This window comes from Mustela nigripes, chromosome 4 (genome assembly GCF_022355385.1).
Source record: "Mustela nigripes isolate SB6536 chromosome 4, MUSNIG.SB6536, whole genome shotgun sequence".
In the NCBI taxonomy this organism is placed as follows: Eukaryota; Metazoa; Chordata; class Mammalia; order Carnivora; family Mustelidae; genus Mustela; species Mustela nigripes.
The window spans coordinates 45,689,183-45,706,396 of NC_081560.1; the positions used below are offsets into that span (position 1 = coordinate 45,689,183).

Here is a 17,214-nt window from a genome sequence, read left to right on the forward strand (position 1 = left end):
TCTTGGTACCCTTGATGAAAATCAAATAACTATAAGTACAAGCATTTGTTCCTGGACTCTCATTTTATTGATCTGTATGTTTTTCTTTATGCCACAACCATGCTGTCATTGCTTTGTAGTAAGTTCTGAAATTGGAGTGTGTGGATCCTCTGATTTTATTCCTTTTTTTTTTTTTCCAAATTGTTTTGGCCACTCGCACCAGCATCCCAGAAATCCCATCAGATAGTTTTTTTTTTTTTTTTTTTGGTTGTTAATTATTGGAGATTAATTAGCCACAAGATTTTTTTTGTCATTTGTGAACACCATAGTTTATATCTAATTCAAACCAGTGTATTTTCTATCAAAGGGGAGGGAAATGTATACAGAGGAAAAAAGAAACAATTGAAATTTTCTTCATGACTTAAACAATAAAGGTATCTAATTGAGGAACACCTGGGTGGCTCAGTCTGTTAACCATCTGCCTTCAGTGCAGGTCATGATGCCAGGGTCCTGGGTTTGAGCCCTAAATCAGGCTCTCCCTCTCCCTCTGCCTGCCGCTCTGCCTGCTTGTGCGCTCTGTCTGTCTCTCTCTCTGTCAAATAAATAAAGTCTTTTTTTTTTTAAGATTTTATTTATTTATTTGACAGAGAGTACAAGTAGGCAGAGAGGCAGGCAGAGAGAGAGGAGGAAGCAGGCTCCCTGCTGAGCAAAGATCCCGATGTGGGTCTCGATACCAGGATCCTGGAATCATGACCTATGCCGAAGGCAGAGGCTTTAACCCACTGAGCCACCCAGGCGCCCCTAAATAAAGCCTTAAAAAAAAAAGAGAGAAATGATAGCAACTGTATAAATAGACTGAACATGTGTTTTGGGAGTGCAGATGGAGGTAGGAATGATTGCTTTTGGCTTGTCAGAGCTTCATGACATCCCAAGAAATTGTAAAGGTTCTGAGTCAAGGCTCTTTCTTCTTTCATTCCCTACTAAAAGAAATAGGGAAGTTCAATAGAAATACATGCAAATGAGCAATGTCAAGGTATGAGAGAACTGTATCTCAAAAACTCTTCTAACAGTTATCTGGCCTCCCTGACAGTTTGATAAGATACTTTCAATGTATGGCTATGTGATGATTAATTTTTTTCTTTTACAGGGTGTTTGGGGATGAAATTAACATTTAAATCTGGATTACCCTCCAAAATGTGGGTAGGGCTCACCCATTGAGTGGAAGAACTGAACAGAACGAAAAGACCAGCCTCCTGAGTGAGAAGGAATTCACCAGCAGACTGTCTTTGGGCTTCATCGGCACCATCCACTCTCCTGGTTCTCAAGCCTTCTGGCCCACACTGAAGATTTGGACTTGCCAGCCTCCATAATAGTGTAAGCCAATTCCTTATAATAAGTCTCTCTATATATGTACACATGCCATTGGTTTGTTTTTCTGGAGAACCCTAATGAATAAAAGGTATAAATAATTTGGAAGCAAATGGATTGGTATATCTTTGCCTCCCTCCAGAGGGAATTTACAGATTGCATTAAAAAACACCTTAAAATTAAAGGTGCTTCTGTTTTGATTGGCTTGTAGAAGCTAATTATCTTTTATTAAAGTATAATTTGCATACCATGCTTCGGCTTTGGGAGGGGCAGGGGCTTCCTTCTTAGCTTTCAGCGCCATCTTCCTAAAAGGAGGTCTTTCATCTACTTTGAGTTTATTTTTGTGTATGGTATAAGAAAGTGGCCCAGTTTCGTTTCTTTTCTTTTTTATTTTTTTAATGTATCTGTTCAGTTTCCCCACCATCATTTGTTGAAGAGACTGTCTTTTCCCCATTGTATATTCTTGCCTCCTGTGTCATAGATTAATCTACCATATAAGCATGGGTTTATGTCTGGACTCTCTATCCCGTTCCATTGATCTATGTGTATATTCTTATTGCCAGTACCATACTGTTTTGATTACTACAGCTGTGTGGTATAACTTGAAATCTGGGATCTTTTGTGGTTCCATACGAATTTCAGGATTATTTGTTCTAGTTCTCTGAAAAATGCTATTGGTATTTTGACAGGGATTACATTAAATCTGTAGATTGCTTTGGGTAGTATGGACATTTTAACAAGACTGCTTCTTCCAATCCATGAGCATAGAACCGGAAACTTACATTCTTTCACATAAATATAGGAGAATTCAAGAAAAGAAAAATATTTAATTCTATATGCTGTATGTCTACTAACTTGACTATTTTGATTTTAAAACAGTAATATGGGGGCTTAGTTGGTTAAGCATCTGCCTTCAGCTCAGGTCATGATCCTGGGGTCCTGGGATCGAGTCCCACATTGGGCTTCCCGCTCTGCAGGGAGCCTGCTTCTCCCTTTGCCTCTGCCTCCGTCTCTCTCTCATGAATAAATGAATAAAAAAACCTTTAAAAAATAAAAAGTAAAAATGGTAGTATGTTTTCTGATTTTATTATTTTTTTTAAAGATTTTATTTATTAATTTGACAGAGAGAAATCACAAGTAGGCGGAGAGGCAGCCAGAGAGAGAAAGAGAGGGAAGCAGGCTCTCCGCTGAGCAGAGCGCCCGATGCGGGACTCGATCCTAGGACTCTGAGATCATGACCTGAGCCGAAGGCAGTGGCTTAACCCACTGAGCCACCCAGGCGCCCCTGTTTTCTGATTTTAACAAGGAAAAAAAATAATAAAAAATAATGGTAGCTAATATTCTAACCTTTTCAAGACCTGCATCTATTTATTCATGGAAAGTCTTACTAATCTGAACTTCCTAAATCATTTACTAGTCTTGCTCTTCAGATAAACTTATGTTACTAATTAATTGACAATATAAAAAGTTTAGGAAATGCATATGCCCAACTACACTGAGTTATATTGGATCTTTTTTAAAGTTTTCTTTTTAAGAATTTTAAACAATGTTAAAACCTGTTTATAATGAATTACTCCACTTCCACTAGAATTCATAATATCACCTCTCTGACAATATTCGATGGCAACAATGATTGTATTATTCTATAGCCTCAGCTTAAATCATCATACCAAGATCCTAAATTGACTTTGAGACCTTGGACTAATTGAATCAATTAATAAATTGCCTTTCGATGCCCAATTTCTTAGCAGATCAAAATTTCAAAAAGTAAAGAATATGAAAACAAGCAAGCATCGTTTTAACATATCAGCTGCTACTTTCTACTTTTATTCTTTAGAGAATGACCATCAGTTAGTAGATTAATAAGTGATACACCAATGCTTTTGGGTCATATTAGCATGCATGATACCATCTACAACAGTAAGGACTTGCAGAATGAATGAATGTGGAACGTGTGTTTACAGTACACAGCCAGGTGTCCTTGTAGAGCGCGGGTCTGCTAAGCTACTGGAGTATGGCACAGTGTGCCCAGTTACTTCCCTCCCAGTTTTCTCTGCACCTGAGAGGGAAGAGAAGTTAGTTTCTTTGGTTAAAAGCTCATAAAATGGAGTGCCTGGGTGGCTCAGGGGGTTAAGCCTCTGCCTTTGGCTCAGGTCATGGTCCCAGGGTCCTGGGATCGAGTCCCCCATTGGGCTCTCTCTCTCTGCTTCCTCCTCTCTCTCTCTCTGCCTGCCTGTCTGCCTACTTGTGATCTCTGTCTGTCAAATAAATAAAATCTTTAAAAAAAGAAAGAAAAATTTAAAAATGATCTTTGAATATCCTTTATTTCGCTTTTACCATGCTTTAGGATCTTTTTTTTTTTTTAAACAAAAGTTCTTCACTTCTGAGAAAGTTAGGATTCTTAGGAATTATCGTTGCTTTTTCCTGTTTTAATTGTAAATTGTCCACCTGACAGAGATTGTTAAAATTTTCCTATTTTTAGACACCTATTATCTGTGCTCTTATCTTTAAGTATGTTCATATCTCATCTGATAACTCTTTTATTTCCCATATCCACGCTCTAATTCAAGACAGTAAAGCTGTTAAGATATCTACAATCTTGACACTCTTCGGGTGACTACTGAGTTGCACCATCTTTTGTCTCTTTACCTTTTCAAGGAGAGATACTAGAGAAAATTAGACATGTTTGGCTTTTCTACATTTCTCTTAGCCGAGTCACTATAAGAGCTACCTAAAACACATGTTCTAGAGCCCTCCTTTGGAAACTAGATGTTACACAAGCCTTTTCCATTACTGAGCAGAACTATAGCAACTTCTGACTTTAGGCAACCTGACCATGCTAAATCATTTGCATTATTTGTACAGAAAAGGCAAATGCTACACAAAAGCTAAAAACACATTGCAAGCCTATGGCCCACCTTGGATAGGTTTCTGTACCTTGTTTCTTGCTGTAGCTAAGACAGTTAAACCTCAGCAGGAATTGTTCTAGCTCTACTTCTCACCCACTGCCCTCATCAAATTTGTCCTTCCAACCTAATTGCTTCAAAATAATGCACAGCAGTTATCTGGATTTTTTTTTTAATTATCTACATTTTACCTGTGACATTTTTTCATTGCGCACTTCCCATGTAATTGTCAAGTACCCCTCCAACCTCAGTAATCCAGTCTAAGGAAACCCATCTAATAACTCTTAATAGCCCATCTAATAACTCTTAATAAAACTGAATCCCATGACTACTGAACCGCTCTTCAGACTCTTAGCATTCCTCCTCCTGACTAATATTCCCTTGGCCAGTGCGGATGTATTATTTTTTCATGGTTCTGATTTTTAAAATGATCAAAGTACGTTCTGTACAGCATAGATTGTAACTCTCTGCCTCTTAACCAGAACATGCCATCCATCTAAAGATTTAAGAATTCAAAACACCCTGATAGTAGATATGCCTTTGGATCATTCAAGATCTCGGCATGTTTTGAAAGCAAATGGGTATTCTGACTTCTTTGGGCACCTGAATCAAAGTGGTGATTCACAGACCTGTACCCCTGGGGATAAAAATATATGTTTATAAAAAATAAAAAATTAAAAAAAAATAAAATAAAATAAAAATAAATTAAAAAAAAAAAAGATGGAAATGAATTAATAAGTAACTACAGAGAAGGCATCCCTGAAAGAAATATTATTTTTAAGATCCTATTAAAACTACTGCTTAACTATGACTACAAATACATACTAATAACATATTTGAAGCTAAAGGAAGTGCCTTAGCCATCTTCTATGCAAAACAAACAGCCCTTACTGATTTTTCCCACAATTGTTATTATATGGAGAGCTACTTCATATGATTTCATCAATCCAGAAGGATTTATTTGAATACAATGATCTGTCTCTAGAGAAGGAAAAAAGATCCTATCAAAACTCTGCTGCAGGGGCGCCTGGGTGGCTCAGTGGGTTGAGCTGCTGCCTTCGGCTCAGGTCATGATCTCAGGGTCCTGGGATCGAGTCCCGCATCCGGCTCTCTGCTCAGCAGGAAGCCTGCTTCCCTTCCTCTCTCTCTCTGCCTGTCTCTCTGCCTACATGTGATCTCTGTCTGTCAAATAAATAAATAAAATCTTTAAAAAAAAAAAACAAAAAAAAACTCTGCTGCAGAACTTTGGGTGTTGAACTTCCCATGATGGCCACCTGGTGGCTCCCAGGTACACCTGCAAACCTTTACTACATCGGTTACAGGGACACATCTGCAAGGCCAAAGATGAATTCATCTACAATGCAAAAATATGGTTGGGGAAGTTTTACCTGAGCCCCAATAGGTGACTGAAACTTCCTTTGTCTATAAGCATCAAAATCCAGGAAAAACTGTAAAGAAAGGGCAAAGTTCAGAATCCCACGCATGTACAGATTCACTTAAACATTTATAAGTGTATTCATTCTTTTTTTTTTTCCAGATTTTATTTATATATTTGAGAGAGAGAGAGAACAGGCTTGGGGTGCTTCAGAGGGAGAAGAGAAGGAGAAGCAGGCTTCCACAGGGAGCCAGACATGGGGCCTGATCCTACAACCTTGGGATCATGACATGAGCCAAAGGCAGACTCCTAGCCAACTGAGCCACCTAGGTGCCCCACAAGTGGATTCATTCTATTCCCCAAGTGATAAAATTTTAAATATATTTCAGTAATAGACTTTTCTTTCAATTTTTCTTATTGGGACAAACGCTTTATTCTGCTAAAAGGACAATACTATGATTTTAAAAAACACACAGGGTTTTGTTTTTTTCTACCTGAAAGGAGGAGCTTACAATTTCTATACTTAAGGATCTATGTACAGTTTTCAAATAAAATCGAAACTTTATTGTACATTTTATTCCCAAAGTTCTAGAAGGATAAAACTAACTAATGATATTTTAAAATCAAAACTTGAAATTCCTGGAAGAGCTTAACCTTTCTTGACCTTAAAGATTAAGAAATAATCCGATAGTAATGTAATGTACACTACAAAAAACCTGAAACTTTCATCATAGGAAATTCATTTAAGAAGACCCATAACAGGGGCACCTGGCTCAGTCAATAGAGTATGGGACTCTTTTTTTTTTTTTTAATAATTTTTATTTATCTGAGAGAGATATGAGAGAGAGAGAGAGCATGAAAAGGGGGAGGGTCAGAGGAAGAAGCAGACTCCCTGCTGAGCAGGGAGCCTGATGCAGGACTTAATCCTGGGACTCCAGGATCATGACCTGAGCCAAAGGAAGTTAGTTAACCACCTGAGCCACCCAGGCACCCAGCATGTAACTCTTGATCACAGGGGTTGTGAGTTCAAGCCCCACACTGGGCATAGTTTACTTAAAAAGAAAAAGAAGATTGATAAGGCTCAGACTGACTCCTTCTCCAACAGACTTTGCCTTGTTAAAATCCAATCTTGTCAGCTATTGTCAAAACTAATACCATGTACTCAATCACATGCCCAGAAGGTATGAGCTGCACTTGGAAAATGACAACATCAAATACATTCCTACAGGATATAAAACCAGGAAACCGGGTACACTGAGAAGGACACCAAGCCATCAGCCTTGGAGAGGTCATATCACAGACTTTGAACCGCCAGTTGCTCTTAAACTCTAGGGTATAAACTCGTGGATTCATGATTCCCACTGTAAATGTGCTCAGGATTCTACAACCCGGACATCCAGTTCTACTGGAGATATATAGCCCTGAGGCTTAGTAAAAGGCTTTTAGAAGCACGCAGCTCTGGAAATAGATAGCTACTCCAAGATTTACGAATCGAAATGATGATATGAGGTGTAGACAGTTTCTACCCAAGGCTTTCAGATTAAGATCTGTGGTTAGGACTCATATTTTGTTATTTGTCTCCTCCTTTATCATTTATATGCTCTCCTTAGTAGGGGTCAAAGGGTGAGATTATAAAATAACTGCCATAGTCCTGTTTGCTTTTCCTTCAGGTATCTTCTTTTCCATAAACTCTTTGAACGCTCTAATTCACCTATCTCAAACAATTGCAGTGGCTGCCAATTTTAATAATGGATGGATTTGCCAATGGCTTTAGAGTCCTCTAATAGGACTCCCTAACATATCTCTATATCTTAACTGAACCCTTGGCCTCGAACCACTAGCTGCTGTTACTGAAATCTACATAAGCCTCAAAGGAATTGAAGGAACATGAGGGATAAAGGGAGATTCAAATTAAAACCACATTGAGATATCACTTTACACCAGTTAGAATGGCCAAAATTAACAGAACAGGAAACAACATGTGTTGGAGAGGATGTGGAGAAAGGAGAACCCCCTTACACTGTTGGTGGGAATGCAAGTAGGTGCAGCCTCTTTGGAGAACAGTGTGGAGATTCCTCAAGAAATTAAAAATAGACCTTCCCTATGACCCTGCAATTGCACTACTGGGTATTTACCCCAAAGATACAGATGTCATGAAAAGAAGGGCCCCAATATTTATAGCAGCAATGGCCACGGTCGCCAAACTATGGAAAGAACCAAGATGCCCTTCAACGGACGAATGGATAAGGAAGATGTGGTCCATATACACTATGGAGTATTATGCCTCCATCAGAAAGGATGAATACCCAACTTTTGTAGCAACATGGACGGGACTGGAAGAGATTATGCTGAGTGAAATAAGTCAAGCCAGAGAGAGTCAATTATCATATGGTTTCACTTATTTGTGGAGCATAACAAATATCATGGAGGACAAGGGGTGATAGAGAGGAGAAGGGAGTTGGGGTAAATTGGAAGGGGAGGTGAATCATGAGAGGCTATGGACTCTGAAAAACAATCTGAGGGGTTTGAAGTGACGGGGGGGTGGGAGGTTGGGGTACCAGGTGGTGGGTATTATAGAGGGCACGGATTGCATGGAGCACTGGGTGTGGTGAAAAAATAATGAATACTGTTTTTCTGAAAATAAATAAATTAATTTAATGTTAAAAAATAATAATAATAGACAAGAGACTCATTTGACTGGTTTAGTCTAAGCCAATTAGGAAACTTGGTTACAAACTGGGTTTTAAATGCTTTTTATTTTATTTGTGATCGTTCTCATACTTTGTGAGTTCCTCCATGTCTGATATCCAGTTACTTAAATATTAGTCTGAACTATTACCTCAAGGCAACATCCAGCGGGTAATACTGCATCAGGAAGACACTGAAGTCTTCATGGTCAGCCATGGTCCTGGGTCTAAGTTTGACCACAAGAAGGGAGTGAGTAATTACAGTGAGAGAAGTGGGACAGTCCTAGCTTAACTATGGTATAGATACCAAAGGAAGGGTATCAGCAGCCAGTACCAAAAATGAATATTCTTCCTACCTAGTCCACAGCTGAACTCTCAGGATTTCTGGGGGGGAGAAAAATCACAAATAACAAATTGTCTATCCTGGTAATAATGCAGTCTGCTTGGGTGCAAACTGCCCCCTTGTTTTAGCCAATTAGCATGCTTAAGTTCAAAACAAAACAAAAAGCTTTCTCATTGTTCCACCAACTAAGGGTTCCTGTTTTGCCTCTTTGGTGACAATCTATATATGACTAGATCTCCCCTGTATGAGTAAAGGTCAGCTGTGCTTTAATCTACATGTCTGTGGGGGGGGGGGGGAGAAAAAGAAATTAAACTGCATGTCTGTGAGATATTCTTTGGCAGTGATGATGTCAACATCCAAGATAGGCAATAAAAACAGGACAGATAGTCTGGAAAGGCATTAAGGATCAGCACATGCAGAGTTTGTGGTACTCGTAAAACACACAGGAGATAAGTAATTAATTAAAAGGGAAAATGAGGCTGGAAAAGAAATTAGGAGGGTTTTGTTTTTTTTTCTTTTTAAGATTTTATTTATTTATTTGAAAGATAGAGATCACAAGTAGACAGAGGGGGGGGCAGGAAGCAGGCTCCCTGCTGAGCAGAGAGCCCAACATGGGGCTTGATCCCAGACCTGAGATCATGACCTGAGCCGAAGGCAGAGGCTTAACCCACTGAGCCACCCAGGTGCCCCAAGAAATTATGAGTTATTAACACAAAAGTGGTATGGAGATATTTTAAAGTAGATTACCTGCAATGCAGAAGGAAATTATCACAACCAAATTATCTATACTGTCATCTAAGGGTTTGTCTGAGGAAGAAGAGTCAATGAAGAAGACTGCATAGAGCTATCAGAGGGGGAGGAGGGAAGCCTGATGTCAGTGGCACAGGAGCAGAGAGTTTCCAGAAGGGAATGAGCATGCTATTGTTAGGTCCCCCAATAATGGGTCCATGATTAAAGGAGCGAGATTGATATAAAGCGAAAGTCAAGCAAAGCTTTATTCCACGCCAAGCATCAAGAATCAGACCGAACTTTTGGGGCCGCATCTCTTACAGAGAGGGCAACCTCTCTCTGCTTCACAGACTAGCTTTTAAAGGCAAAGGCCATGTGGTTGGGCCTGGCCACGCACAGGTGGCCAATGAGATTGTAACACACAGAGAAAGCTGCACAGTCATGTTAGGTCACGCCTAAGTGACCAATTGAATTACAATTTACCATAGTAGATATTTGAACCAGCCTATCACCTTGGTCAGAATTGGCGCCCAAAATGTGCCCAAAGGACAGGGCCCATACTCCTTGGCAACTAGGGAGATGGTATGAACCCCCCCCCCCCCCCCCCGCACTGATCGGATGTCTCCACCTGGCCTGACCCACCCTTGTATTTGGGCTTTGTTACCTGGGACTGGTTTCTGGGACTTGTTTTTAAGTAAGTCCCCTGGGGGAAGGGGGGGCAGGGACAGTTTAAGTTGTTTTTTTTTTGTTTTTTTGTTTTTTTTAAATATTTCACTTATTTATTTGACAGAGATCACAAGGAGGCAGAGAGGCAGGCAGAGAAAGAGGAGGAAGCAGGCTCCCCCCGGAGCAGAGAGCCCAATGTGGAGCTCAATCCCAGGACCCTGGGATCATGACCTGAGCTGAAGGCAGAGGCTTTAACTCACTGAGCCACCCAGGCACCCCAACAGTTTAAGTTTCAAATAACAAAATTATTGTTTAACCGGATGGAAGCGCTCTGGCTAAATAGGTCCTTACAGTATGAAATGTGAAGAAAGGTGAAGAAATTGAATTTACCAAATACAAAGTGCAATTGATTTTAAGACAACCTGTCCATAGTGTCATGTGTATTAGAATGAAGAAATACAGCAGAATTTGAGCTGAAAAGAAAGCACTGGATTTGGAAATTAGGAAGGCGTTGCTTGCCTTACTTAGAGAAATCCCTTTTGTGAAATTGGTAACTGCAGAACAATGGCTGTGAGCTGGCGCAAAAGAGAGGTGTGGAAGTAGGGACAGCACGCTAACCACTATTTTGAGAAATTTGTGATGGGAAGATGTGATGAAACTGGAGATAAGGCCGAGTTTAGAGGACAGTAATGTTTGTATAAGGAGGAATGGAGCCTGTTTGAAAGCAAAGGAGAAAAAGCTGATGGAGAGGTAGAAATGAAAGGTCCATGCAAGGCATTGTAGAATAGATTAGTGGAAGGAATCACGGCTATGGAGTCAGTCTGGGCTGGATTTAAATAGTAACTTCTCTATTTACTAGCTATCTGACATTGGACATCTCACTTAAGCCTTCTGAGCTGGGGTCTTCTCATTTGTAAAAATGGAGTAATCATTCCCCTACCTCTTGTGGCTGTATGTACTAAGTGGGATTACCCACATACAGTGCTTAGCACAGTAGCCAGGAAATAGCAAATGCTCCATAAATGGGATCTACTATTAAGAGATTAAAAGAGAGCATAACTGATTAGTCAAGTCCGGATGGGAAATGACAGAATCACACTTATAGGTGGATGTATTAGCCCTGAAAAGGAAGAGGGATCCCTCTGTGCTGGTTCTAAAAGATGGCCACAAATTCTTTGATACCCCTGCCCTCAAAATATAGAGGCTAATTCCTCTCCTCTTGAGTGTAAGTAGTACTTAGGAAGTGACAATGTGCAACTTTTGAAAGAAAGTATAAAAGGCACTGCCGTGTTTCCCATACTCATTCTCTTAGATCATTCAATCTGGTAGAAGCCAGCTGATATTTCATGAAAACATGCAGGCAGGCAACCCTGTGGAAAGGCTCACGTGGCCGGGAACCGAGGTTTCCTGCTAACAGCCACATGAAAGATTCATCTGGGAATTTGGTCCTCCAGACCCAGTCAAGCTTTCAGATGAATGCAGCCCTAGCTGATATTTTGACTGTATGAAAGACCTAAGCCAGACCATCTCAGCTAAGCTGCTTCTAAATTCCTGGCTCATGGAAACTGAGATAGTAAGTGTTTATTCTTTTAAGCTATAAATTTTAAGATTGTTACACAGTAATTTGTTACTACCTTTTAGTCTCTGAGTCAGAAGGAAATTGAAGAATGACAAGTGAGGACATGCATGATATGGAAAAGGAGAGAAAGTAGATGCCCAACAGTCTCTCTTTTCTCTGTAAATTAAACTATGAGGGATGTTACTTGCTGAGCATACAGTGGCTTGACAAGACTGGCAGGAGGTTGAAAGTCATGCAGAAAACAGGAAAGGAAACCAACTAGGAACACATATAAGATTGATGGTTTTCTTTTGTGCTTGTCTTCCTTTATGCCAAACCCAAACACAGAATCACACTTGCTACTGGAACTAAATCAGACTCCACGTAATGACCCTTCATCTCAAGTGTGACATTCAGAGGCATTATAGCCTGTCTGGGCCAGCCCATGAGACTGCCGTATGGGCAAATTGCTGACGAGCAAGTTCAAGGCTCAGAAGGGCTCAGGTTGATCTCGGAAAAATACTCCCTGCTGTCAAGAATTATTTGCAGCAGCTATGTAGGGCTGAGCACATTATTTATGGAGAGAGAGAGAGAGAGAGAATCAGAGGAAGTATTCTAAGAGAAAAATCAACAAGCGTTATATATTCTGCAATAAGAATATTGCAGTGTGGGGAAACACAGTCTTTTAAAAAAAATGTCTCATTTGCATTATTCTTTCCTTTCCACCCCAGTGCCTCCACCTCCCTCTTTCTCTCAACCCTAATTAGCAGGGGAGCCCTGGGAACAATCCTCATTTAGCCAGCCTTCAATCTTGTCTAAAGTTATACCATTTTATAGACCTGCTATCTTTAAAACTCTTAGGTCCACTAGGAATGGAGTCACTGGTCTCCTTGCAGAATGATAGGTCCTGCTCTCTTTGGGAACTTGACTTCTCTCTGCACTGATTCTGTTTGCAAATTGGGATGCTTAAACGTTCCTGCAGAACTGGTGCCTTTTCTATCATACACGATTGAGTCCATTAATTCATTCATTCATTCATCCTTTCACTCACTTAGTAATTTAGTTATTGCCTCCTCAATAATGGGACAGGCACTCACTACGTGTTGGGAGTAAAAAGATGAATGTTGCAGTTTTAAGGAGGACCAAAATGGCCTATTGGCCAATACTAAGCACTATAAATAAGTACTGAATGCGTAATGATTCTCTCGCTCTGTGGGCATCTAGTCTAGTAGGGGAAAGCATGTTGACAAGTGATTGATTAAAATAAAATGGTCATAGTGCAAGAGTAAAGGAATCAACCAAATGTTATAAACACTGAAGACTGAATCTAGCTAGAAGTTAAGGATGGCTTGATACAGGAAACACTAGCTTGATCTTAAAGAACAAATAAGAGTTTTCCAGGAAAGCAGGAAAAGTCTTTGCAGGCAGACTGAAACTTCATACATGGCTTATTTTTAGCAGGTTTCTTTCACTCCAGCCCAATCCTACTTTGCTAATGTAAATATTAACCCATATTTTGCTGGGTTTCAGTCTTTTGACTTTACTTTTGCTTTTGTTCCCTAGTCAGTGATCACTTGGCAAAGTAAGATTCAAAACAGTTCTACAAAAGACACTAATTTTGACAGAGTGAATGAAATTAATTGAAGAAAAGAAGGACGTATTCTAAGTTTCTTCCTGAGAAATATTTTCATTTCTAAGCCAGATGGAAGATACTCTTCTTAAAAATGGTCTCCCTGTTATCTCCAAACCTTCCTGTCTGACATCTGGCTGAAAACTCTGAAAGCACCCCTGTTCCATGCCACATCGGTGTTCACTGCCATTTGTTCACTTTGGAAAACATCAGGTATTGTACACACTAAACCAGATTGGCAGATGGACTTGCAGCAGCCAAATGCATTAAATCTAATGTGTCATTATCAATTCATTAGTGATTTTATATACTGAAAAAATCCTTAATTGCATGACAGCTTAGAAAATCATATTATACCAGGGAGTAGAATTTGCTAAGCCAATGGTTTTCTCCAAATGGGAATTTAGAAAGAACTCTTATTTGCAACAGGAAACATGAATCAGTACTGACACTTAATAAAATGTTTTAATGAGTAAGTTCAAGTATTTTGTTTCAAGTAGCTACTGGCCTAACAAGACCTGCCATTGTTATCAATGGTAATTAGGTACATTTCCATGAAGTTGTCTAACCTGTTTTATTAAGCCTGTAAACTTCTTTGACAATTTTAAAGGAACTAAGAAGGAACAAAATAAGAAGGGTGGGAAAGAGAAAGAGCCAAGGAGCTGAATCTTTTTCCAATCTGAGAATTTTGGACACATCAATTTTGCTTTCAGCCTTGCAATCAAATTCTTATTTTCACCGGCTTGCAACCATTATTTGCATTTAACAGAAGTGGATGGTTGATGGGTATTTTTATACATGACTCTGCAGTTTCAGATTATCAGGTATCTTCAGTGTCTGGTTATCAGGTGTCAAGCCAGCAAAGAGATGGACCATTTCCATGAGTCAATCTGTGATAAGAAGTTATCTATCACCCACCAAACCAGGCAGTGGCAAAACAGAACAGTATGAAGATTTAGAATCATCCCTTTCTAGCTCACACCATTGCTTATCTTCAATATTCTGGATGACTTAGGGTTTTATTTAATATGGTTCTTCAAAAACTTAATAGTCATCCTAAACAAATCAAGATCAGCCTATCAACAGAGCAGCATTTTCCACACTCTGAGTAATATGCTTTCCATATCCAGGGGGTTCTATGACTCAAGAGGTGTGGGAAAGTCAGGACAAACATGTCACCAGGTTTCTTCACTACAGGCATCGTCAGATTCCTTCATGTGGTAATAGACATCTTGAATCTCTAAGAGGACATACAGAGTGTACTGTTTTCCAGCTCATTTGACTACAAAGCTGCTTTTGGACAGAGGGCCATCTAATGGGGCTGATGTCCCAAGCATCATTCTTTGGGAATTATTGCTGTTTAAGTATAACTGTTATTCTTGAACACCCCGTTATTGTTAATGGAGCACCAGACACTACAAGGAGACACCAGGAAAGGGGCAGCATATTAGTAATGATTGATTTTCCCTTCCATCAGGCACCTACTGGAGGCAAAGTTTCTGCCATCATCCCTTGAAAATAGTAAGGGTATCACATTCCTTCCGTGAATGTATATGGGAACAGGAGTGACCTGTCAGGAGACACCTCAAATCTGTTAAACTCCTCACCCTCACCTCAAATCAGAGGAACTTGATGTCCTAGTTATCCACCAACATTTTTTTTTTGCCCCCCATCCCTACTCCTTTATCCACCAACATTCTACTGTCACTTCTCATAGTACCGATAAGAAACCCTGGAAAATAAAGGGTTGGGTTTTTTTGCCTTTTTTTTTTCTTTTTTCTTTTTTTGTATTAAGGTGAAATTGATATAATCTAATATTAACCATCTCAAAGTGAACAACCCAGTGTCATGTAGTACATTTACAATGCTGTGCAACCACCACCTCTTTCCAGTTCCAAGCCATTTTCATCACCAAAATAATACCCTGTACCCATTAAGTAGTTACACCTCTTCCCCCTAGCCCCTGGCAACCCCCAATCAAATTTCTATTTCTGTGGGTTTACCAATTCTGGATATTTCATATAAATGGAGTCATACAGTCTGTGACCCTTTAGGTCAGGCTCCTTTCAGTTACCATAATGGATTTTTTAGGTTCATCCATGGTATAGCACGTTATCAGTACTTTATTCCTTTTTTATGGCTGAATAATATTCCATTGTATGGCTATACCACCTTTTATTTTTCCATTCATCAGCTGATAGACTTTGGGTTCCATCTTTGGGCTGTTGCGAGTGCTGCTGTGAATATCAGTGCACAAGTATTTGTTTGAGTCCCTGTTTTCAATTTGTTTTGTTATATACCTAAGAGTGGAATTATTGGATCATGGAAATAAAATTCTAAAGCATATGGATTCTTTTTTTAAGATTTTATTTGTTTATTTGACAGAGAGAGACACAGCAAGAGAGGGAACCTAAGGAGGGGGAGTGAAAGAGAGTGAAGCAGGCTCCCTATTGAGTAGGGAGCTACTTGGGGCTCCATCCCAGGACCCTGGAATCATGACCTGAGCTGAAGGCAGATGCTTAACAATTAAGCCACCCAGGCACCTTACGTATGGATTCTAATAAAATTCATATGACTTAGCTAACTTGAGACAGCTTTTAATGCACCTAAAAAAAAAAAAAAAACATATAAAATGTACTGTCAGGAAGCTTAGAGGATGGCTTGCTGAAGCAAGTTTCTTGTCCACATAGAACATACCTATTTTTCCCATGAACAACTGTCATTTTCAGTGAGCCATCTGAGTTTCTGTTACTCAGCTATCTAGAGTTTCTGTTGTCTTCTCAGCCAGTAAGCCAGTAAGCATTTAACAAAGACAATAAATAGAGATGCCTTTTGGGAGCTCTATTATTGGGATGTGTTGTATTCATGTGAAAGCAGAATATAATGAAGAAGAAAAAAGGTTGACACCAGCACTAGATCAGCTATTCTGGAAAGATTTCCAAACATCCAGAGTTGTTTTATAGTCAAGTAAAGTGCTTCATTTGAATATATGTCTCTGAGAAGGGTTCATTGTTGATTAAATATTGTTGAATAGACTGAAAACATGAAATCGAAGTGCATTAATTAAACAGAGAATTCAAGTATACTTCTCACTTTCCATAAATGTTTCCAAATGCTTAGTTAGACTAGACCTCATTCCAAAGCCATTCTTCCTGTGGGGACATGGAGAAAGCCTTGGCTCTCATCTAATTATTATACACAATATTAAGAATTTACTGAGTTTGAATTTCCAGGAAGAAAAGAATGAGGCCTATCACCAAGGGAAATATTGGGATTCTCACTTCAGTAAATCTACACTCTAAAGTGTTATTGCTTATATTACAACTATTATTGGCAGTAGAAACATGGCAATATTCTTCCTTTATGTTTTAATTGTAGTTGAACTTAAGGTGTTATAAATAATATGGACATATAAACAAAAGAGATGAATATACTAATTATGATTCTGTTTGTCAGACTTTAACATTAATGGTCGTAAATCTTGGAATTGGTAAATCTTGATCTAATAATGTAGCTATGGTAAATGACATAGAGATGGCTGAATTGCTATAGTTCCATAACCTCCTGGAAGGGACTTAGGGTTGGCAGTAGGATCTGGCAGGTCATTGTCCTTGAATATATGTGTGGCCTTCTCCTAAACCAGACTGGGAAAATATTCTGGGTCTTGTATCTACTGGTATCTCACAGGGCAAAGAGGGACTATCCAGATAGACACACTGAGATTCTGCCATTGCAGGCCTCTCAGAATGGGGTTGTACCCTTCCACGGAGCAAGCTGACTTGCTCTGGCCTGATTATCTGACGTGTTGAGAGGCAGACCCACTTGGGAATGTGTTTGCTGGGACTGCTTTTATTTTGGACAAGGTATTTAGTCATCACCCTCTTTTTACCCTTCTGACATTACATCTCCAGATATTGCTTAAAATTCCATCAGATATGAATTTAATAATATATGTATTTTTAAATACTAAAAG

General features: G+C 39.4%; 1 protein-coding gene and 1 long non-coding RNA gene across 6 annotated transcripts in view; one reads left to right on the forward strand and one right to left on the reverse strand.

Annotated features, from left to right (window-relative positions):
- Positions 1–3,041, forward strand: part of LOC132015826 (uncharacterized) — a 36,254-nt gene extending 33,213 nt beyond the window's left edge. For both annotated transcript variants that reach the window (XR_009403782.1, XR_009403783.1), the window contains one exon: positions 1,127–3,041. This is a non-coding gene — a long non-coding RNA (uncharacterized LOC132015826). The remainder of the gene's footprint in view (positions 1–1,126) is intronic.
- Positions 1–17,214, reverse strand: part of ZNRF2 (zinc and ring finger 2) — a 396,032-nt gene that overhangs the window by 145,747 nt on the left and 233,071 nt on the right. The window lies entirely within an intron of this gene.